Genomic DNA, 24,147 nt, shown 5'->3' with positions numbered 1-24,147 from the left:
TCTGACCCTCAACTGACTGAGCCACCCAGGCACCCCTTCAGATGGTTTAGATTACACAGTAGAGCGTTGAATAAAAATGATAATACAAGCATATGTGTCCTATTTCTAGTTTTGTGGAAGAGGTTATAGGAATGGAAGTCTTCGGCATTTCATTGTTTTAGCTGAAAGTTTTGAGATATTCTTTATCTGATTAAGGAAATTCTTTTCAGAGTTGGCAGAGAATGTGTTTAAAAAAATGTTTCTAATGTTTATTTTTGAGAGAGGAGAGTGAGAGTAGAGGAGGGGCAGAGAGGGAGGAAGACAGGATTTGAAGCAGGCTCTGTGCTGACAGCAGCAAACCCAATGTGGGGCTCGAACTGTTGAACTGTGAGATCATGACCTGAGCTGAAGTCAGGTGCTTAACTGAGCAACCCAGGTGCTCTGTGTTCTTTTTCTTCTTCTTTTTTTTTTTTAATCATGAATGGTCCTAAATTATTATAATTTTTTTCTGTCTCTATTCATTTGACTTTTTGCATTTATTGTATAAACATGGGGGATAACATTCAGGAAAGAATACCAAAGTAAAATCAACTTGGCATTCCCAGCATAAACCTATTTTGGTCATAGTATATTTAGTATATAAATAAAATTTAGTTTGCTGGATTTGGTTTACAAATATTTCTCTTGGGATTTTTGTATCCATACATGTAAGAGATAAGCTTGTAATTTTCCTTTCTTAAAATATCCTTGGTAACAAGGTTATGCTAGCCTCTTGAAACAGGGAAGTTTTTTTTGTTTTTTGTTTTTTTTTTTTCCTGTTCCTTGGAAAAGCTTTTGTAAAACTTTAGTGTTACTCCTTAAATTTTGGTATAATTTACTGGTTAAGCCACGTGGGCCTGGAGTGCTTGTTTTTTTGAGGAAAGGGTTTAAAATTATGGGTTCAGTTAATAGGTATAGATGTAAGAGAATTTAATACAGAATTTTTAATTTTTTTTAATTAACAAATTTTTTTTTAACATTTACTTATTTTTGAAAGACAGAACATGAGCAGGGGAGGGGCAGAGAAGAGGGAGACACAGAAACTGAAGAACTGAAGCAGGCTCCAGGCTCTGAGTTCTCAGTGCAGGGCCTGATGCAGAGCTCAAACTCCTGAACCGTGAGACCGTGACCTGAGCCAAAGTCAGAAGCTTAACTAACTGAGCCACCCAGTCACCCCTAGAATTTTTAATTTTAATAGATATGGGATTATTGATACTTTGTTTCTTTTAAGTTTTGGTAAGCTGAATTTTTCTAGGAATTTTTCCATTTCATTTAAAGTTTCAAATTCTTTGGCATAAATTTATATGTATATAACAGCATCTTAATGTTTTAGATTAGTTTTTTTTCTTTCCCTTTTTTATTGAAATACATTTGATATATAACATACTAGTTTCAGGTGTACAACATAATGATTTAATATTTTAACATTGCAAAGTGATCACAGTAAGTCTAGTTAACATGCATTACTATACATAGAGTTTTTTTTTCCTAGTGATGAGAACTTTTAAGATTTACTTAACAATTTTCAAATATGCAGTACAGTATTAACTATAGTCCCCATGCTGTACATTATATCCCCATGACATTTATTTTTTGCTTTATATATGTCATTGACTTTTTTCTTTCCTTCCTATAGCTTTATTTTGCTTTCATTTACTGTTCTTTTTCTAACTTCTTGAAATGGAAGTGCTTAGGCAATTTTTTTGGAGGTAAAATTTATATACAGTATATCTATCACTTAAAACTTTTACAGTTTAGTGGTTTCAGTATATTCACAAAACTGTGAAACTATCACCACTAATTTCAGAATCTTTTCATCTTCCCACAAAGAAAACTCATACCCATTAGTCATGACTCCCCTCCACCATTTCCCTGTTCCCTGGCAGCTAACTAATCTTTTGGTCTCTATGGATTTGCCTGCCTTGGATATTTCATGTAAAAGGAATGATGTAATATGCAGTCTTTTATGTTTGACTTTTTTTTTCCACTTAGCAAAGTATTACCCATATTTACCATGAATCCATACATAATTCCTTTTTCTGGATAAACAATATTGTATTATATAGATATGTCACATTTTTTTTATCCATTCATCAGTCAGTGGACATTTGGGTGTTTATATTTTTTTGGCATAATATTATGAATAATACTGTTAACATTTATTATGGAGGTGCCCGGGGGGGCTCAGTTGGTTAAGTGTCTGACTCTTGATTTCTTCTCAGGTCATAATTCCTCGTTTGTGAGTTCAAGCCATGCATCAGGCTCCACACTTCAATGTTTTTTAAACATTGTTTTTTAATTTAGGAAAAAAATTGACAAGTCAGTCTTAAAAGTGATTAGGAGTTGTGAATGACTATGAAACAATGACTATAAAACAGTCTGTGTTGGAATACTCAAACTTCCTGATTTCAAAACTTAAAACACAAAGCTATCATGGTCAAGACTGTGTGATACTGGCTAAGGACGGACATAGATCAATGGAACAGAACTGAGAGCTCAGAAATAAATCCGTACATTTACGGTCAGCTGATTTTCTACAAGGGTGCCAAGAACATTTAATGGGGAAATAATATTCAACAAAGAGTTCTTGGACAACTGAATACCTAACAAGCAAAAAAAAAAAATGAACTTAAACCCATACCTCAGACCATATATGATAATTAACTCAAAATGAATCCTAGAGCTAAATGTATAACTGAAATAAGAAAACTCTGTGCTACAGGGAAGACACTATCAAGAAAAGCTAAGAGACGACCCACAGAATGGACAGAATATTTACAAATCATATATCTGATAAGGGTCTAATATCTAAAGTAAATATGGAATTCCTATAGCTCAGCAATAAAACAACAACAAAAAACCAAATTACCCAACTTTTAAATGAGCAAAGGATTTAAAGACACATTTTCCAAGGAAAATACACATGGCCACTAGGTTAAACATCATTAGAGAAATGAAAACCACAATGTAATACCACTTCACCAACCACTCGTTTGGCTATAATCTAAAAGATCATAAAAACTGATAAGGATATGGAAAAAATCCAAACCCTCCTATATTGCTGGTGGCAAAGTAAAATGGTTGCTTTGGGAAGCAGTTTGGTAATTTCTCAAAAAGTTAAACACAGATACCACATGATCCACAAATTCATTCCTATGTATGTAACTTCCATAATATTCTTTTAAGTTTATTTTATTTTGAGAGTGAGAATGTGCTCACTTGCAAGGGGAAGAGGGGCAGAGAGAGAGGGAATCCCAGTCCATGCTGAGCTTAGAGCCTGACATGGAGTTTGATCTCACAAACCACGAGATCATGACCCGAGCCAATATCAAGAGTCAGATGCTTAACCGATTGAGCCACCCAAGTGCCTCTCGACCTGTCAATTAATTTATGAAGAAAAGACTATTGAGACTTTGAATCTGTAGATCAGTTTAGAAGCTATTGCCCTTGTAATCTAAGTCTTTCAGTGAACATGAGGTGTCTTTCAATTTATTTACTTTCTGTCAAGAATGTTTGTTTTGTAGTTTACCATATACAAGTCTTGTACTGTTTGTAAGTATGTTTATTCTTTTTGATGCTGTTGTAAGTTAAGTTGTTTTCTTATGAAAGTTTATATAAAAATATCATTGATTTTTGTTTGTTGATCTTGTACCCTGCCACTTTACTCAACTCCTTTGCCTGTTTCGTGTGTGTGGATTCCTTAGGATTTTTTTTTTTATGTCCAGTATTGTGTCTTTGAGTAGAGTTGAATATTTTTCTTTCCAATCTAGATGGTTCCTGTTTTTCCTGTGTAGTTTCCCTGGTTAGAACCTTCATACCGTTTTTGAAGAAAAGTGACAAGAGTAAAGGTGGGCACCTGGGTGGCTTAGTTAAGCCTCTGACTTTTGATTTTAGCTCAGGTTGTGATCTCACTGTTGTGATATTGAGCCCTGCATGTCGGGCTATGCAAGTAGGAGCCTGCTTGAGATTCTCTCCCTTTCTGTCTGCTGCTTGTGTGCACTCTCACCTCTCTCTTAAAAGGTGACGAGAGTAGACATTCTTGTCTTATTCCAGATATATGGGGAAAGCTTTCAGTCTTTGATCACTAAGTATGATGTTAGATACGAGGTTTTATAGAAGCCTTTTATCAGGTTGAGATTGTTCCCTTCTGTTAGTTTATTGGGTTTTGTTTTGATCATGAAAGGGTGTTTGAAAGGTTTTTTTTCAAATACTTTTTATATGTCTGTTGAGGTAATCATGTAATGTTTGTCACTTATTAATATGGTGTATTTAACTGATTGAGTTTTCTATGTTGAACCAGTCTTGCATTCTAGGGAAAAGTCTCATTTGGTCATGGTATGTGCAATCCTTTTTATATACCATTGCATTTGGTTTGTTAGTATTTCATTGAAGATCTTAATTTATATTGATAAGGCTATAGGTCTGTGATTTTCTTGTGATGTTTTCATCTGCTTTTGGTATCAGGGCATTCCTGGCCTTATGACTGAGTTGTAAAGTGTTCTCTCTTGCATTTTTTTGGAAGATTTTGAAGAATTGGTAGAATTTATTTATTTTTTTTAAGTCTGGTAGAATTCACCAGTGAAACCGTTTGGTCATGGACTTCCTTTGTGGGAAGTTTTTGATCATTTGTGTCAATTTTTGCAGTTTGTGTTTTTGTAGGAATTTGTTCATTTCACCTAAGTTTTCTAATTTGTAGGCATACAATCTGCCCCTTTTTTTTAAAGCTTATTTTGAGAGAGAACACAAGTTGGGGAGAGGGGCAGACAGGGAGAGTGAATATGCGAAGCAGGCTCTGTGCTGTCAGGACAGAGTCCAACGTAGGGCTCGATCCCTTCAACCATGACACGATGCCCTGAGCTGAAATCAAGAGTTGGAAGCTTAACTGACGGAGCCACCTAGGTGCCTCTCTCCTTTTTATTTTTGTAAGGTTGATAGTAATGTCCCACTTGAATTTCTGATTTTAGTAATTTGAGTGATCTTTTTTTTCATGTTCATTCTAGCACAAGATTTGTTAATTTTACAGATGTTGTCGAAGAATCAACTTTGGGTTTTGTTGCTATTTCTCTATAGTTTTTCTAGTCTTTATTTCATTTGTTTCTACTTTAATCTTTCTACTTGGCTTTTTGTTTTTATTGGTTTTTTTTCTAGTTTCTTAAGGCAGAATGCTTAGGTTATTGATTTAAGATCTTTTTTTTTTTTTTAAAGTTTTTATTTATTTTTGAGACAGAGAGAGACAGAGCATGAGCAGGGGAGGGGCAGAGAGAGAGAGGGAGACACAGAATCTGAAGCAAGCTCCAGGCTCCGAGCTGTCAGCACAGAGCCCGACGCGGGGCCCGAACTCAGACTGTAAGATCATGACCTGAGCTGAAGTCGGACGCTCAACCGACTGAGCCACCCAGGCGCCCCAAGATCCTTTTTTTTAAATATAGGCACTTACAGCTCTAACTTTCCTTCCAAGTACTGCCTTGACTACATGTCATATATTTTAGTCTGTTGTATTCATTCATCTCAAAGTATTTGCTAATTCTTGTGTGATTTCTTCTTTGATCCATGATTATGTTAATTTCCACATATTTGTGAATTTTCCAGTTTTACTTCTATATTGATTTCTAATTCCATTGTGATCAGAGACCATACTTTGTTTGATTTCAGTCCTTTCAAATTTATTTAGACTTGTTTTATGGCATTACATATGGTCTGGCTTGGAGAATATTCAATATGCAATTAAAATTGTGTATTCTGGGGCGCCTGGATGGCTCAGTCAGTTAGGCATTCGATTCTTGATTTCGGCTCAGGTCATGATCTCACGGTTCATGAGATTGAGCCCTGCATTCCGATCTACTGACAGTACAGAACCTGCTTGGGACTCACTCTCTCTCTCCGTGTCTGTCTGTCTGTCTGTCTGTCTGTCTCTCTCTCTCTCTCTCTCTGCCCCTCAGCTGCTTGTGTGCACTCTTTCTTTCTCAAAATATATAAATAAATAGTGTATTCTGCTGTTGTTGGATGGAGTGTTCTATAGATGTCTTTAGTTCTAGTTGGCTGTTTAGTGTTCAAGTCTTCTGTTTTGTTGCTTATCTTGTGTCGTCTTATTCTATCATCATTGAAAGACACTTGTTTCCAACTATTACTGTTTACCTGTTTTATCTCATTAGTTCTGTCTTTGTATGTTTTGACGCTCTGTTCTTAGGTTCACCTGTGTTTATAATTGTTATATCTTCTTTGTGGATTATTTTATTTCTGGGGACAGTTTTAAGATTTATTTTGTCTGATACTAGTATAGCCACTCCATCTCTTTTGGTTATTGTTTTCAGGGTATGTCTTGTTCTATCATTTTACTTTCAACCTATTTGTGTCTCTGAATCTCAAATGTATCTTCTTTATAGCATGTATTTGGATCATGGTTTTTAAAAAATCCATTTTGCCAATCTCTTCCTTTTTAGGTGGAGAGTTTAGTGTATTTACACTTAATGTAATATAAAATGTAAAATGTAAAAGCATTTTAATTTATAACAGTCTGGTTCAGATTAATACCAATTTAATTTCAATAGTATACAAAAACTCGGCTCCAGTACTGCTGCATTCCCTACCTTCTTTGTGCCAATAGTGTCCAACGGATGACCTCTTTATACATTGTATGCTGATCAACCCAGATTTATAATTAATACTTTTATTTAGTTCTTTCAGTAATCTAGAAAAAATTTGTAAACAAGCACACGTTTGTATTGTCTTCATTTACCTGTGTGGTTACCTTTTGTGGTGGTGTGTTTGTTACTTTGTGTGGATTAAAGTATTGTTTTATTGGCCATGTAATTATTTTTTTTAATATTTATTTATTTTGAGAGCAAGCGAGAGAGAGAGAGAGAGAGAGAGAGAGAGAGCGCGCGAGCAAGGGAAGGGCAGAGCGAGAGGGAGACAGAATCCCAAGCAGGCTGCACACTGTCAACACAGAGTCCGATGCAGGGCTCAAACCCATGAACTGTGAGACTGAGACCTCAGCCCAAATCAAGAGGAAGCTTAACTGAGCCACCTAGGTGCCCTTGGCCATAGAATATGTCCCAGTGTGACTCTTTGTATTTATCCTACTTGGACTTTTTTGAGTTTCTTGGAGGTGTAGATTGATGTTTTTAATCAAATTTGGGAAGGTGTTTTTTTTTTTTTTTGGCCATTTTTCCTTCATATACTCTTCCTTCCCTTTTTTTTCTCTTGGGACTTTTAATTGTGTATATTGGTACACTTGATTATATCCCGGAGGTATCTGACACTCCTTCACTTCATTCTTTTTCTTTGTCTTCCTCAGACTGAATAATCTTAACGTACCTGTCTCTTGGTTCACTCATTCTTCTGCCTATTTAATGCTGAGATGCTGTACTGATTTTTCATTTCAGTTACTGTACTTCTCAGCTCCAGAATTTCTAACTGGTTCTCATTTATAATCTTAACTCTATTCTGTTTGATGAGACGTTGTTCTCCTACTTTCCCTTAATGTTCGGGATGTGGTTTCCTTTAGCTATATAAACATACTTAAAACAGCTGAGGGAAGTCTTTGTCTAGTACTTGGAATGTCTAGTCTTTGTCAGGTAATTTCTTTTGATTGCCTTCTTTCCCCTGTGAATGGACCGTATTTTCTTGTTTCTTTGTGTATCTTATAAATATTTTGTTGAAAAGCAGGTACCTAATTTAATATGAGAGGTGTGGAAATCTGATTATCCCTCTTTCCCAGGGTTTGTTCTGTTTGTTGTTGTTTAAAGGCTTTCCTCAACTACTTTGGCAGAATCTCTACTTGGTTATGTTTTTGCTGAACTAATGCTTGCAAAGAGATTTCCTTATATGCTTGGAAGCAGTAAGTTTCTAGCCTTTGCTTTTAAGGGATCCAGTGTATCTTCCACACTGAGCCATACAGTTTAAAAGGACTCTATAGTAGCCTTCGCTTCCCTACTACTTCCCTACCAGTGCAGAGCCTTAACCTTAACCAGAAGTGAGATCTCAGGGCCTTCTTAGGTCTTCTCTGAGAATGCATGTGGCCTTCTAGATGCCAGAACTATGTTGAGCTTTTTAAGTCGCCTTATAGGTATCTCATTCCCTAGTTTTTCCTTGTAAGCATTTTTTTTTTTTTTTTTTGTAATCTGTTGTTTGCCCAAATTGTTATTTACTACCTGAGGCACCAGATATGTAATAATTGACTTTGATTGTTGAATAAGCCTTCCCCTGGAGAAAGGCTGTTAATACTGGTTGAGATCCAAGGCAAGTCAAGCAAAGATAGCTTTAATAAAAAAGGGAACTTGCAGGGAAACACCGGAAAGGTCAAGTAATGACAGTCTCTGGGGATGGGATCTGAGCTCCAACCTTATTCTGCTTCTTCCAGTGGCTGCCAGGCTGCTAATTTTCACTGTGATTGTGGGCTGTTCATTTTCAAGGTTACTGCAGAGCTAGGGAGGAGATGGAAAAGTGCAAGATAAAAGGCCATAAAGCATACTGTTTTTACCAGGATCCAGCTGATGTTCCCCAATTACTGTAATCCTTTGTTTAATTCACAGAGTCCTGAAAAAGTTCATTCTGATAGTTTTTGCCAGTGTTTTCACTGCTTTGATGGAGGAAAGAATTTTTTACAGGTCCTTAATTGACCATTTACCTGACCTCACCCTGGTCATTGATTTTTTTTTTTTCTTTTTTTTTTTTTTTTTAGTCTTTCCAGTACATGCAGAGACTATAAATTTCCTTCTCAGTATGGATTTACGTGCATTCTATGACTCGTGATGTCTTTTTAATGATTATTTAGTTAAAAATATTTTCTGATTTCCATTTAGATGTCTTGACCGCTGAAGTGTAGGGTTTATTTTCAAAATATTTGGGACTTCTTGTTTTTTTGGAATGGACTTTTTAATCTTCATTCGATTATGATTATAGAACGTTTTCCATATGATTTCAGTCTTAAAGTATTTTGAGGCTTTCTTTATGGTCCAGCATATGCCCTAGTTTGTTAAATGTTCTGTGTATACTTGCAAAGAAACTTACATGGGGCACATGTTGATGCCTTGTTTTTGTTTATGTCCAGTTCGTTGGTTTTATATTTCACATCTTCTGTACTTAATTTTGGTCTTCTTATCCCATTAGTTACCAAGAGAAATGTATTTTTTTGTTTCATAGATTTTTGCAGATAAAGATTTAGAATTATGGCCTTCTTATGGATTGATTGCTTTATATTTAGAAAATGCCCTGCTTTTATAAACTCTTCTTTTACCTTAAAGTTCACTTGGTTTAATTACAACAGCTTTCTTTGATTAGCTTTGGGATGGCCTATCTTTAAGAACTGACTCTGATAAGCAGCAGAGAGTAGAAATTTTGATTTTTTTTTTTTTTTATCAGTTCTGCCAGTAATTGTCATAATTGCAGTTTTGGGTTGTTTTTTTTTTTTTATTTTAAACCTCTGTTAATGTTCTTATGCTTAAATCTGTCAAGTTTATTGGGTCTTCTTTTTGTTCTTCATGTCTTCATGTCTTTTGGATTAGGCAGGTATTCTTGATTCAGACTTCTTCCTTCTGTTGTTTGATTAAACATTCTTCTGTTCTATCCTAGTTTTTCATCACTTGCTGGAAAATGCAGGAAGCTTCTAGAACACCAATTACCCTGGCCCCACAGCTTTTGTGGTATTGTTCCTATGCATTTTAATTGTGTGTTTATATGTTTTTAAATTCCAGAAGGAAATTATTTTATATAATTACTATTTACTTAGTCTTACTCACATACATCTTTTTTTAATTGTTCTTGTTGGAATATACTTGGGTTGTCTTTTCTTTTGCCTGACAAATATCTTCAGTGTTCTCTTTAGTGTGAGTCTCCTGGCAATGAATTTTTAAAAATTTTCCCTGAAAATGTATTTCACTTCCATTTCTTAGGACACAATGGTTATAGAATTCTTGGTTGGCATTTATCATTCCACTCTGTAAATGTTGATTATCTTAAGGCTTTTCAGGTTTTTGTTTTTGTTTTGAGAAATCTGTTGCTCTTTTTTGAAATCTTTTGTTATTTGTCTGTCTCTCCTACGGCTTGTTCTAATTGTCCCTGTGTTTTCTGCTGTTTCACTCTGAGTCCACATACAGTATCTTTTTTTTTTGTTTTTCTTTGTGAGTTCTTGGGCTTCTTATATGTATGGATGGGTATTTTTCCATGCTTAGTTTATAGTCATTCTTCATATATTTCCTCTGCTTCATTCTTCTTTTTCCCTGTGACTCTAATTAAACATTTACTCTACTCATTCATTCCATCATTTGTCTCTCATCTTCTCTCTGGTATTTTCTGTTTTGTTTTTGTTTTTGTTTTGTCTCTCCCCTTTGTTTTGGACATTTTAGCCTTATACTCTAGTTTACTTCTTGTCCTGTACTGTGCCTCATTTGCTGTTAAGCTCCACCTTTGAGTTTTTAATTTCTGGCATTTTGGCGAGGGGTTTTGGTCCCTGACTTCATTCTGGCTCATTTTTACCTTGAGGTGCACTTGGAGTCCAACAGGACACCCTGTCTCTAAGGTAAGACTCCTTGCTGGGCATGCTAGGAATCTTAACCTCTTTCCCTTTGTGTCTTCAGGTCTTAGAGCCAAACCCCAACGTTGTTGCTGAACAGGCAGATACCTTCAGAGGGTTAGTGATTGTGGTGCTCTGGTATTTTGCTTTCTCTTCTGGGTTCCTGCTTTCTTTCAGAACTAAACTGGTAGTTCTCTACCATCTTCTGTGATCTTAGATGCTTGTAAGATCATGTCATCTTTCTTATTCAGCATTGTTTATTTTCTGGACGGTTAGTCTGAATAACCTTGTCAGCCACAACTGGAAATGAAACTTGAATGGTTTTAAATTTTCATTTAACCTTTGGTTTAACTCTTCTCTAGTACTGGTATCTATCATGAACGGTTGCTGTAAAGAAATGGAAAGCGCTGGCACATGTAAAGAGCTTAGGACGCATCCAGTTGCACAGTAGTGAGTAGTTTTTCCAATTTCATTTTTCAACATTTTTGTCCTCAGTATAATTCTGGGAAAACTACTTTTTCTGCTTCAATATCAAGTTTTTTAGCTGTGTTACACCAATCATACCATTTATTGGTTTTATTTACATAATCAAATTTTAACTTTTAAGGTCTCTTCTAGTTTCTGGGCATATTTATTTTAAAATCTTGTTAGCCTTATTAAGCCTTTATTTCCTCAAGTATAGGTTTTATGTTCAGCTTGCTGCCTCATGATTCTGTTGATCTTTTGAAAATATTTGGTCAGTATTGGGTGTAAGTTTTTTTTTTTTTTTTAATGGCTTTTATATTTGAGATTGCTTGACAGCCAATGTGCAGATACTGTAGAAGTTTACTCCAGCCTGCCCTTAGGATGGGAGAGCACTTCTTGGGTGATAGTGAGCACTTCTGTAAAGTGGCCATAGGCACCACTGATGGTCACCACCTGGATGCATTAATTCATTAATGGTTGCCAAAGAACACTTTTCTAATTCGTGTGCCTTTATTAGCTGATAAGCTTTATAAGTTTACTTTTACAAAAGCAAACTTAGATTCGTTAACTATTTGATTTACCTGGAAGAATAAAACAGTAAACCACATAAATGCTTGATTATTTTTCTTCATATACTTATTTTTTAATTATTCAGTTTTGAGAGACCATGAGCTGGGGAGGGGCAGAAAGAGAGAGAGGGACAGAGAATGTGAAGCAGACTCTGCACTGACAGCAGCGAGCCTAATGTAGGGCTTGAACTCAGGAACCATGAAATAATGATCTGAACCAAAGTTGGACGCTCAACTGATTGAGCCTCCCAGGCACCCTCATATACTTTCTTTCATAACTTTGAGCTGATTCTCCAGCATTGTCTGAGGCTGATCAGTAAATCATTTTCCGTTACCACTGTGAACTCAAGGATGTGATGTGTTTGATGTGTCTTGACCTGTTGCACTTAACCCTTTTTGTTCAGATTGTCAAGTCTTGAACAGTTGAGCTGCTCATACCCAGTAGGGTGGCTGTAAGAAAATAAAGCAGGCAATAACACTTGTAGACAAACTAGAGCCTTCATGCATTGCTAATACGAGATGTTACAGCTGATTTGTAAAACAGTTGAGCAGTTACTCAGAAGGTTAAACAGAAAGTCACTACTGTAGGACTCAGAAATTTGCTCCCAGTATAGACCTAAGAGAAGTGAAAACAAGTGCACATGGAAATTTGTGTATGAATGTTTATAACTTGTTATTCATCATATCCAAAACGTGGAAAACATTTAGATGTCTGTCAACTGATGAGTGGGTAAACTAATGTGGTGTATCCATACAATGAACTATTTATTTGGCAATAGAAAGGAGCAAAGACCTGCTTGATGGTAAAACATGGATGAACTTTGAAAACAGTAAGCTGGGGGCACCTGGATGGCTCAGTTGGTTAAGTGTCCGACTTCGGCTCAGATCATGATCTTATGGCTTGAGTTTAAGCCCTGCATCAGGCTCTCTGCTGTCAGCATGGAGCTTGCTTAGGATCCTCTGTCCCCACCCCCTGCCCATTCCCTGCTGGTGTGCTCTCCCTTGCTCTCTCAAAAAATAAATACTAACAAAAATTTTTTTTCTAAAAAAAAACCAAAAAAACAGTAAGTTAGAGTGAAAAAAGCTAGCTAAAAAACTTTGTGTTACGTAATTTCTTTTCTGTGAAATGCCCAGAATAGGCAAATGCATAGATACAGAAAGTGGATTATTGGGTTTCTTTGGGCTGGGAGAAGTTGAAGGGAAATGGGAGTGAGTGCTGAAAGTACCCATTTCTTTTTGGGGTGATGGAAAGTTCTAAAATTGTGATTGCACAACTCTGGAAATAACAAAAACCATCGAATTGTGTGCCTTTGGTGAGGGAACATGTGAAGAGAAGGGAACATTTGCAGTACATAACAGAGGTTAACTTCTTAAATTACAGAGTGTTCTTACGAATTAGACTAAAACCTGTTTTAAGATGGTTAGAACACACATGAAGAGACCATGGTTTTAGTCACCATATAATAAACTGCTCTAGGTGCTGGGAATACAGATGTAGAAAAGATCTATGAACTGTATATGTAACTACAGGAGTGTAGCAGGGAACACCAGCAGATCTTCAGACGGTGCTGGCTGAAGCAAGGGAGCATGATAGAGAAGGGCAGCATGAGGAGGGCTTGTGATTGCATGGTTTCCCCACATAAGATTAAAGGAGATCCTCTTTCTCAGGAACTGGCACTAAGCTTAAGACCCGAATGATGAGCCAGCCATACAGAGGAAGTGGTTTAATACCAGGGTAAGATTGTTGTAAGCAGAGCAAACAGGAATGAATGTCCTGGGGTAGGAGGACTGGGTCTGAAGTTAGCAGAGTTAAGGGGTGGAACTCTTAATGGGGTGGGAAGTGTTAAGTGGTAAAGCAGAGTTAACAGGAAGCTATTTCAGTAGTCGAGGTGAGTGAGAAGTGTGTTGGCTTGGACTGGTATGGTAACAGTGGAGACCAGGTAAGTGAACAGATTTAGTGTGAATTTTTCTCAGAAGTAGGTTTACTAGGACTTGCTGATTGTGGCGGATGAGGGAGAACAGAATCAAATTTGTTTGGCAAACTTAGGTGGAATGGTTTTCTGAGATGGAAAATGTTAGGGGGGAAAGGGGGACAATGAAAGAAAGCATGTTAAATCTTATAAAATTAAAGAGCTAGGATAGGTAGATCTTTGTCATTCAGTCTCAGAATTTTATCACAAATTTAAACAATGGGTTCTAATTTTTACCTGTTAGATGCATAAAAAGTAAAGTATGGTAAGGATGTAGAGCAATAGCCCTCATATAGTTAGGAATTCAAACGAATTACTCTTGGGGCAGTTTTGGCCAACATCTGTCAGTTTTAAAATACTGGATCATAAGGTATATGCCCTTGCCAAGCATGTTTGTCTAAGAAGGTGAAAATAAATGTAGAAGGACATATGTTGCCTTACTGTGTGTAGCAGCAGAAGAAATAACTACTAGGAGAAACCCAAGCATCCATCAGTAGAGACAGGGTGAAATATATTAAGCGCATGGAATGGGCTGCCACAAAACAATGAAGTTGATGTGGGTGCACACATACGGACGTAGGGACAGATCTCCAAAACACAATACCTGAGGAATGATGTATCAATGTACCTGAGGATATTGTATCTGACTCTTTGTGGACATTTTTTAAAAAGCTGTGCTTACATGCTTTGTGCACATGAAAGAATCTTCTAAAGGTGCCTCCAGGCTCAGGAATTTGAGGAAAGAGATAATTCTCACTTTATGTTTTCCTTTCTTACTTGAAGGTGTGCACACTGCTTTCATTAGCTTTGAATGTGGCAGTGAACTTCTGTGTAGGAGAAGTTTTATTTTTCTTTAAGAGGCAGATTGAGAAAGCATGAGTTACGGGAGTGGCAGAGAGGGAGAGAGAGAATCTCAAGCAGGCTTCATGCTGTCAGAGTGGAGCCCGACGTGGGGTTCACACTGAACCAAGAGATCATGACCTGAGCTGAAATCAAGTGGGCTGCTCAACCGACTGAGCCACCCAGGGGCCCCTATGAGAGCCTTTGACCATGTCTCCTTCTCGTGATAGCATCCTACAAGGACTGGACTGCTAACATCTGTATAGGGTATAAGCACAAAGAGACTCTTGATGCATGTGACCAAGAGTATCCCAGAAGGTTTACCAGATTCTTTTCTTAAAAGACAGTTTATTTTTATTTAAATACACTGTTGTTGAATGTATCATGAATTCCTTTGACAGAGAACATACCCAGATTTTAAATTCTTAAAAACCATTTTCTGAATTTTTTCTGTGTGATTTATATTTGTTATAGAGGATTTGGGAAATTCAGTACTAGTTTATATATTCTCCCTATAGTCTACTTGGGTTGTTTGGATGACTGTTTGTGTACTTCTGGACATTTTCACGCAGTTGTAGTCTTGCTTTGTGTGGTTTATTCTCCCTCCCAAACTTGTTACACATTCACCTGTATCATGTGTGGAGAAAGGAATATTACTGGCTAAGTCCCTACCTCTTCATGAGAGAAGTAGTTATTTTCAGCTTCTCACCATTAATAGCTTTGTGACAAACATCTCTATAGGCAGGCATTTCCCTGCATTAATGAGTATTCACTTAGAGATTCTTAGCAATACAGTTACTAAGTTGAACAGTTTTAATTTTTTAAGCTCTGATGATTTATGGGAATGCTTTCCTTTTATGGTCCCTCCAGCAATTTGAGACTACTTGTCTTATGTATTATGCAGAGAAGAAGATTATCAAAGTGACTCCACCACTGCGTATTATACCTTTAATTTTTCTGATTTGGTAAGCAGAATTCTTAGTTGAATTCCCATTTGTTTTAAAGTGGAACAACTTTTGGTTTTTTTTTTTTCCCTAAACACAGTATTAGTCTTTTATCTTTTCTCTTGTTGAATTTCCTACTGACCTTCTTTTTCTCTTTCAGTGGAAACTCCACCAGGTACTCTGGAAAAACCAAAGGGCCTGAAAAACCATTGTCATTCCTTTCTTTATAGTGAAGTTAAAAGAAAATATGTAGCTTTTTAATTCATTGTCACATAGTTCCGGTGAATAAAGTCCCGTGAGGACATTAAAATGGGCTTGGAGGGGCGCCTGGGTGGCTCAGTCGGTTGAGCGGCCGGCTTCGGCTCAGGTCATGATCTCGCAGTCTGTGAGTTCGAGCCCCGCGTCGTGCTCTGTGCTGACCGCTCAGAGCCTGGAGCCTGTTTCAGATTCTGTGTCTCCCTCTCTCTGCCCCTCCCCCGTTCATGCTCTGTCTCTGTCTCAAAAATAAATAAACGTTAAAAAAAAATGGGCTTGGAGTGGCAAACACTCCTTATAGGCAGTTTTAACTCTTGAGGACATGCTGATGGCTAGGAATAGGAATAGTAATTGACCTGAAGTCACACTTGTGTCACTCCACATCTCTGCCTAGGAAGGTGTGTGTGCAGGTACAGATCCAGATTTAGAATAGCTGTGACCCCACTTTGAACCTCTGTCCTTGGACTCTTTCCCACTGAACACAGAAGCACAGGCTAAGGGTCTCTTGGGCAGCTCAGTCAGTTGAGTGTGTTTAGGTCATAGTATGATTGTTCGTGAATTCGAGCCCTGCATCAGGCTTAATGCTGTCCGTGCAGAGGCTGCTTCAGATCCTCTGTCACCCTCTCTGCCTCCCCCCCATGATGCTCTCCCTTCCTCTCTCTCTCTCAAAAAAAAGTACGGACTAACTTGTGAGTGTTCATCCTGAGGCACATCAGTTGACATTGTGGTTTTACCAGCAATCCCTCTGTTTTAGACAAAATTTAACTTGGATAACTTCTTACTGTGACCAAAATTCGGAGAGATTTGTTTAATGTGCCTTTTTTCTTTTTAAAGGAAAATAATACGTGAAAGTAGAGGTCTTTACAAATGGTGCCATGGATTAAAGTGCTTTAAATCTTTTTATTTTTTTTAAGTTTTTTTTGAGAGAGAGATTGAGCACAAGCATGGAAGGGGCAGAGAGAAGGAGGGAAAGAATCCCAAGCAGGCTCCACACTATAAATACTGGCTGGCTCAGGTGCTCAAAAAATAGTCTTTAAAAAAAAAAAAAAAAAGGTTTCTGTCCCAGTAGGGGAAGGTTGGTTAACATTTCCCTGATGAAGGATACTTTTCAAGTGTATTGTTAAACTGATTTACAACGTGAGCCAAAACCTGAGAGTTGGATGCTTAACTGACTGAGCCACCCAGGGGCCCCTAAAAATTCTTATGAGGGGCACCTGGGTGGCTCAGTCAATTAAGCACCTGGCTCTTGATACTGGCTCAGGTCATGATCTCACAGTTTGTGAGTTGGAGCCCTGCATTAGGTTCTGTGCTAACAGCGCAAAGCCTGCTTGGGATTCTCTCTCTCCCTCTCTCTCTCTGCCCTTCTCTCAAGCTTGTGTGCACAATCTTTCTAAATAAACTAAAAAAAGTTCTTATTGAGATATAACTGATGTATAATGTATTAGTACTAGGTGTATAGCATGATTTGATACACATTTATTGCAAGATTATATGCAGTTTATTCTAATGACCTACATTAGATTTCGCATTCACAGCCTGTCTTGATTGGAATGTAAATTCCCATCAGAAGTAGTTGATGTGTACTTAGGTTTCATAATACATAGTTAGAAATGTAGATTTACATCCTCAAGTTCTGAACTGTACTTAAAAGTGTTCCAATAACACCCAAGTTACCAGAATTTTTATTTATTTATTTTTATTTAAAAATAATCTCTACAGGGCCTGTTGTAGGGCAGGATCACAGATGTGGAGTGGAGAGCAGGCACACTCTGGATGCCAGCACCTTTATGTCTGTCCCTCACTGTGTCCAACTCTGCTCCCTCCTGCTCTTTTACTTTCTCAGCCAGCTCCAAGTGATACTGTCTGCAGAGAGAAGGCAGGACAATGCTTGGACTTGAGGTATAGAGTTGAGTACAGAGGTGCTCTGCTGAGAGGGGGAAGCAGCCCTGACACTCCAGTCCGTGTAAGGAGAAAGGTCCTAGGACAGTGTTCTAGAGCCTGTCGACGAACTCTGCTCTTTTTGTCACTTTATGAAGTAGGGAGTGTGACGTTTCATTTCTGCAAGCCTTGGCCTGTGTGCTACCATCCCCATCTGCTGGAGGGTCAGGGCTTTGCTGCTCAAAGCTAAGTCTCCATGATGTTTTGATCACAGGCAGAATTACTCCCACTGTAGTGTGTGCATCCCAACTTCTGAATGTAGGTGTTGTACTCATTTCTTATTAAAAAAGAAATACAACTATGGTATGAAAGGGAACTGTGCAGAGGTGAATGGTTAAAGCCAGAATTCACACTTGGAGAGAGTGTTACTGCTGTGAAGTGAGGGGCTTGGACTAAGTGGATTCCAAAGTCCCTTATATCATTAATGTTCTATGGCTTATTGTATTTTAAATTATCCTAATTTTGTATTGTCCTCGAACTCCTAATGTCAAATTTAAAATCTTTTAATAGGGATTTTTCTTTGTAAAAATTCTTTTTTTTTTTATAATTTTTTTTTTCAACGTTTATTTATTTTTGGGACAGAGAGAGACAGAGCATGAACGGGGGAGGGGCAGAGAGAGAGGGAGACACAGAATCGGAAACAGGCTCCAGGCTCTGAGCCATCAGCCCAGAGCCTGACGCGGGGCTCGAACTCCCAGACCGCGAGATCGTGACCTGGCTGAAGTCGGACGCCTAACCGACTGCGCCACCCAGGCGCCCCTCTTTGTAAAAATTCTTAGAATTTTTTTCAAATTTATTTAGGGGATATTAAATTTTAAGTTACCTTTACCCTGTTTAATAAGCTGTATGTTTTCCTTGTTTAAATATGTTCATTGTAAAACATTTTGAAGGAAACAGAAAGAAGGAAAAGAATCCTGTGTAATCCCACTAGTCAGAGATAACGGTTAACATTTTAGCATATCCAGTATTTTTCTAACATAGATACAGTATATGTTTATTAAAACGAAAGCTTTCTGAATACACTGTATGGTGATTTGCCGCTTTCTATTTCTTTTTTTTTTTTTTCTATTTCTTTTAATGTCATTAATTTTCTATGTCTCTGTCAAGGTTACATAGCGTTTTACTGTGTAAATAGATGCAATAGGAGATTCTTACCCTAGATTCTTGGATAGAACTCAGGGAGTCTAACATGGACAGGTGAATAGATCTTTATTTTCACCAGTGTTTATCTGAAATGTAGCATTTCTTGCTGTTGTAAATGTTGGCAACAAATCGCAATAATATTAGCAAGGCCTAATACTTTGGTAATGATAATCTTCATTAGGATGGTCAGACATTTTATATTTGACTTCTTTACAGTCACTGAACATATTTTAAAATGTTTTTTATATTCATTACTTCAAAAATTATCACTATTTTATATATTGAACAACATTAATCTTAGTATCGATAGGCTTTAGCAGACTGCCAAATTGTTCATTGTATACAAAAGTTAAGAATTTCGAACTATTAGAGATCATTTGCTTAAATAGGTGTCTGTTTTAAACACTAGTAGAAGTGCCTAAAGTTAAATCTTTTGTCTGTATCTATGGTTATTTGGACACAGAATAAATAAATCTCTAGAAGTAAAATTCTTTAATCATAAGTATCTTTCAAAGCTTTGAGTGCACATGTCAGATTACCTTCCAGAAATGTACCAGTTTACTTTTCCATAGTATATGAAAGCACATGGTTCTTTTCACATCACTAGCTTTTATATTTTCTAGCTCTATTGTGGTTTCGCACTGTAAGGGGTGTCCAGTCTGGTGTCGTGTTTAAGGAACTTAAGGTAAACCCCAGATTTGAACAGTATAGCATCATTTCATCGTGTTTACATGAGGCTAGTTTTATATACAGTTGGGCACACCCTCTGGCAGCGTGTGGTATTCTGGACTCAAGCCTCCGAGAGCTGGAGCACCTGCCAAACCCGGAGCCATAGATGAGGTGGAGCTGGATTTGAATAAGGTGGCCTCTTTTCATTGGGAAGAAGCTAAATTGTCACTTTCAAAAATAATACACACACCTGGCAGTGGAATCTTGGATGCACCAGAATGTGACCTTGACATTTTGCTGAAGAAGTGAGAGATTGGGGGAGGGGGATGGTAATAAGAGCGGAGAGAAGCTAGTTGTAAGAATTGATCTCTTGATAGGAAGAGGTGGCTTTAGTACAAAACTCCACAGGGGCCTAAGTGGAAAATGAGAATACAAGTTGTTGTTTTTAATTCTTTTTCAAAAATTTTTTTAACGTTTTTTATTTATTACTGAGAGAGCATGAGCATGGGAGGGGCAGAGAGAGGGGGAGACACAGAAGCCGAAGCAGGCTCCAGGCTCCAAGTTTTCAGCACAGCGCCCGACACGGGGCTGGAACCCACAAACCATGAGATTATTACCTGAGCCGAAGTCGGATGCCCAACCAACTGAGCCACCCAGGCACCCAAGAATTTGAGTTGGGACATGTATGAGTGCAGACCTGGGCCTAAGAAAGTGCCCCAGGGTAGGAGAGAAGCAGTAGAGCAGGTTCATCCTGGATTTGGATCCCACCTCTTCCACTTAGTAGCTTTGTCACTTTGACCCTCTCTGGGGCTTGTTTGCTCTCCAGTTGGGGGGTGGGAGATTAACCAAGTGTGCTTTTAGATCCTTTGTGATTGATTCACTCTCATCTGGTGGCAGGGAATTGGGGGCATTTGTCCCAGAGTTCTCATCCTGCATGTAGTAATTATTTGTTTGGTCAGTCCTTGATAAAGGACCTGAATTATGCAGAGCACTCTTCTTAATCTTTTTTTTTTTTAAATTTTTTTTTTTTTAACATTTATTTATTTTTGAGACAGAGAGCATGAACAGGGGAGGGGCAGAGAGAGAGGGAGACACAGAATCCGAACAGGCTCCAGGCTCTGAGCTGTCAGCACAGAGCCGGACGCGGGGCCTGAACTCAAGGACCGTGAGATCATGACCTGAGCCGAAGTCGGATGCTCAACTGACCAAGCCACCCAGGCGCCCCTTCTTAATCTTTTTTAAATTTAAATTTTTATTTTTGAGAGTGAGAGATTGAGAGAACATGGGCAGGGGGAGTGGCAGAGAAGGGGACAGAGGATCTGAAGCAGGCTCTGTGCTGACTGCCCGATGCGGAGCTTGAACTCACGAACTGTGAGATCATGACCTGAGCCGAAGTTGGATACTTAACCGACTGAGCCACCCAGGCATCCCTGCACGGTGCTCTTATTTGCAACCGATCAAACACCTGATTAGAACTAACTTTGGCAAAATTTGAGAATTGTTGGAAGTCTTTTGGTATATACTTCGTGGAATAGGAAGAAATAACTGGAAAACGAAGTAAGGACACTGAATCCAGGGCCTTCAATCTTGCCAAGATCCTGTCTGTCTCTCTCTCCAAGTGTGGGTTTTATTTTGTCCTTTTGCACAATTGCCTATTACCTGAGTAAGGGGTTATGTTCACATCCTCTAGCATCTTGAAGCTAGGAAATGGTTCTTCCTCCACTGTATCTAAATAGGAAAATTCAAAAAAGGACTCCCAGTTAGCTTGGTGTGGGTTGTCCCTATGCCTGGACTCACCTGTATGTCCTAGAAATGGGTTATTCTGGCCCAGATTGGGTCACATGTTCATCTATGAATCATCTCTGTGATCAGTGAAGCAAAATCCTGTAGGAAGGTGGCATTTGCCTTGAAGGACCACTTGGTTGGCATAGGAAGAAAAATTGTTCAATAAAATCCTGGTGTGGGGGATTTTTTTTAAAACGTGGTCTAAGGGATTCATGAACTAGGCAGCAACAGCATTCAAACAATTGTTTGTACACATCCCATTAATTAAAAAAAAAAAAACCCACCAGTATACTCCACAATGAGATACCATCAATTCATCCCCATAAAGATGGTTGTTGAAAGAAGGAAGGAAGGAAGGAAAGAAGGAAGGAAAGAAGGAAGGAAAGAAGAAAATAGTGTTGGTGAGGATGTGGGGAAATTAGAACACTTGTGCACAGTGGAATGTAAAATGGTGCAGCCACTATGGAAAATAGTATGGTAGTTCCCCAAAATAAAAAAATTTAGAATTACCATATGATCCAGCAGTTCTACTTGGAGGTATATACAAAAGGAAATTGAAACCATATTTGTACACCAGTGTCCGTAGCAGTGCTATTCACGATAGCCAGAAGGTGGAAATAACCCAAATGTCCCTTGACAGTTGATCACGAAACAAAATGTGGTCTCTACATACACTGGAATATTATTCAGCCTTAAAAAGGAAGGAAATTTTGATACATGCTTACAACATGGATGAACCTGGCACATCATACAAAGTAAAAGAAGTCAGCCACCAGGACAGATAATCTGTGATTCCATTTCTGTGAGGTACTGAAAGAGTTGAATTCATACAGACAGAAAGTAGTTACCAGGTACTGGAGATGGGGCTAGTGGGGAGTTGGTTTAACAGGGACCGAGTTTTAATTTGAGATGAAGTTCTGACAATAGATAGTGGTGGTAAATGCATAAAAATATGAATGTACTTAACTGCCTCTGAAATGTATACCTAAAAATGGCTAAAATGGTAAAATTTGATGTATAGTTTACCACAGTAATTATTTAAAATAATTTAAAGTACAACATACAAAAATACAACAAAAAATTTTTAATAATTTAAAATACAACATACTTCTTGCATGTTTAATTTGATATCTAATCATTTAAGTGAAAATGTATCCAGTGGTAAATCAAAGGTATTTGATACCTCCTCTCTGTTTAAAAATGCGTAAACCCATTCTTTAACAGTAGAAAATTTTTCATTATTCCTTTTCTCCTTTCCTCATATTTGTAGTCTGCTTCTCCCACAGAATTTTATCCTAATGTAATATTGCACACTTACGGGTCTTTGGCTGATTACATTATACTTGTCTGCAACAAAAACAGTACATAAATAGAAATCTTAAATTATTTTCTGTGAGTAAAAGGCTGTAGGTGTTCTGGATTGCTGTGGCCTTTGATTGCTGGGGCAATTAAGACCATCTAAATGTTACAAATTTTCACAAAATTTTCTTTGTTTATTGGAAATGCTTCTTAATGAGATAGATGGGACATTTAAAAACCCATGTAATTTTGGACGACTCACTTATTGCTGGAATGACTCAGGGTTTTCAACACGATACATATTCCTATTTTTTGTTTTTCCAGATCTGTGTCCTGAGTAAACTTGTTCACATAAATAGATGGGAAATGAAGGAGTTAATTGGAGCAGCATGTCTCAATTGTTTGAACTCCTCAAGTTCCAAGCAAAAAGTTAGACATCTGTCATTATTTTTAGTCTTGTACTTGCTGGCAGTTCGATTTACTCCTTCATATTTGTGACAAACAAGGAACTGGAAACCATCTAATTTGCAAAAAGATTTACCCAAGTCATCAGTCACTGAATTTCTCAGTTTTTTGAAAGTGTACCAAGAGAGCTTCATGAAGATTTTAGGTAACAACTATGTCTATCATTCTTTGACTTAGAGACCTTGTTTACCTTAATTTACCTAAAGGATTGAGAAAATTAAAATAATGTTAATTTAAAAATACACCTTTGCCAGCACAGTATCTTAAGATGTGTTTTATCTTCTCACGTAAAGTATGTATTGTCAAAAACCTTAGGTCTGTAGATTTTAACTTGCTGTACTTATGGAAAATGTCAACCATAAAATCTAATGAAGTCTGTTCTTATTGTCAAACCAATCAGTTCAATCAGACTTGGCCTTTTGTCAGAAAAAGCCTGACTTCGCTTTCACCCGGTATTTTTATGAATATTTTCCAACATACATAAAAGCTGAATGATTTATGAAGTGAACACCCATAAAGCCCTTCACCTAGATACTATGGTAAACATTTTGTCAGTTGGCTTTACAACGTATTCGTTTATTTACCCCCTTAACCACTTATCTTTTCACCTGTTTACCTTTCACAATTAGTTTCAAAGTAAGTTGCCAATGTGAATATAATTCACCTCTAAATACTTAAGTGTGCAGGGGCGTCTGGGTAGCTCAGCTGGTTAAGTGTCTGACTTCGGCTCAGGTCATGATCTCAACAGTTTGAGTTCGAGCTCCGTATTCGGCTCTGTGCTGACAACGTGGAGCTGGCTTCGGATCCTCTGTCCCCCTCACTCTGCCCTTCTCCCTCCCTCCCTGCCTCTCTCAAAAACATTAAAAAAAAAATACTTCAGTGTGCATATCATTAATGTTCAGTATTTGCTGATAATATTTTGAGGTAAAATTTATACACAAATGCACAAATCCTCTGTGGATCATGAGATTCATCCTGACAAATAACACACACCCGACTTGGACTCCCGTCAGTTGTATGCATTACCCTCCCCTCACAAAGGTCGTCCTTCCTACCTTTTCCCAGTCAGCTCCTTCCACGGCCCTGCTGCCTCTTCCAGAGGCAGCCATCGGATTTCATTTCATCATATGAGTTTTGCCTGTTCTAGAACTTCAGGTAAAAGTACATTTACGTAAGGCTTCTTTTAGTGTTATTAAGATTCATCTATGTTGCATGTATCAGTAGTTTATTCCTTTAGATCGCTGAGTCATATTCCAGTATATACATGTGTCACA

The 24,147-nt window shown here is 37.8% G+C and overlaps 1 protein-coding gene across 13 annotated transcripts in view; it reads left to right on the top strand.

Annotated features, from left to right (window-relative positions):
• The window catches only part of CPEB1 (cytoplasmic polyadenylation element binding protein 1), a 90,295-nt gene that overhangs the window by 32,948 nt on the left and 33,200 nt on the right, over positions 1-24,147 (top strand). The window contains exon 1 of one of the 13 annotated variants that reach the window (XM_047846753.1): positions 10,961-10,981. The exons of the other annotated variants lie outside the window; for them this stretch is intronic. The gene's annotated coding sequence lies outside the window, so the exon portion shown is untranslated. Of the gene's footprint in view, positions 1-10,960; positions 10,982-24,147 lie in introns of those variants that run through there. 13 annotated transcript variants of the gene reach the window in all.

Source organism: Prionailurus viverrinus, unplaced genomic scaffold (genome assembly GCF_022837055.1).
Source record: "Prionailurus viverrinus isolate Anna unplaced genomic scaffold, UM_Priviv_1.0 scaffold_40, whole genome shotgun sequence".
Classification (NCBI taxonomy): domain Eukaryota; kingdom Metazoa; phylum Chordata; class Mammalia; order Carnivora; family Felidae; genus Prionailurus; species Prionailurus viverrinus.
This window is presented reverse-complemented; position numbering and strand designations above follow the sequence as displayed.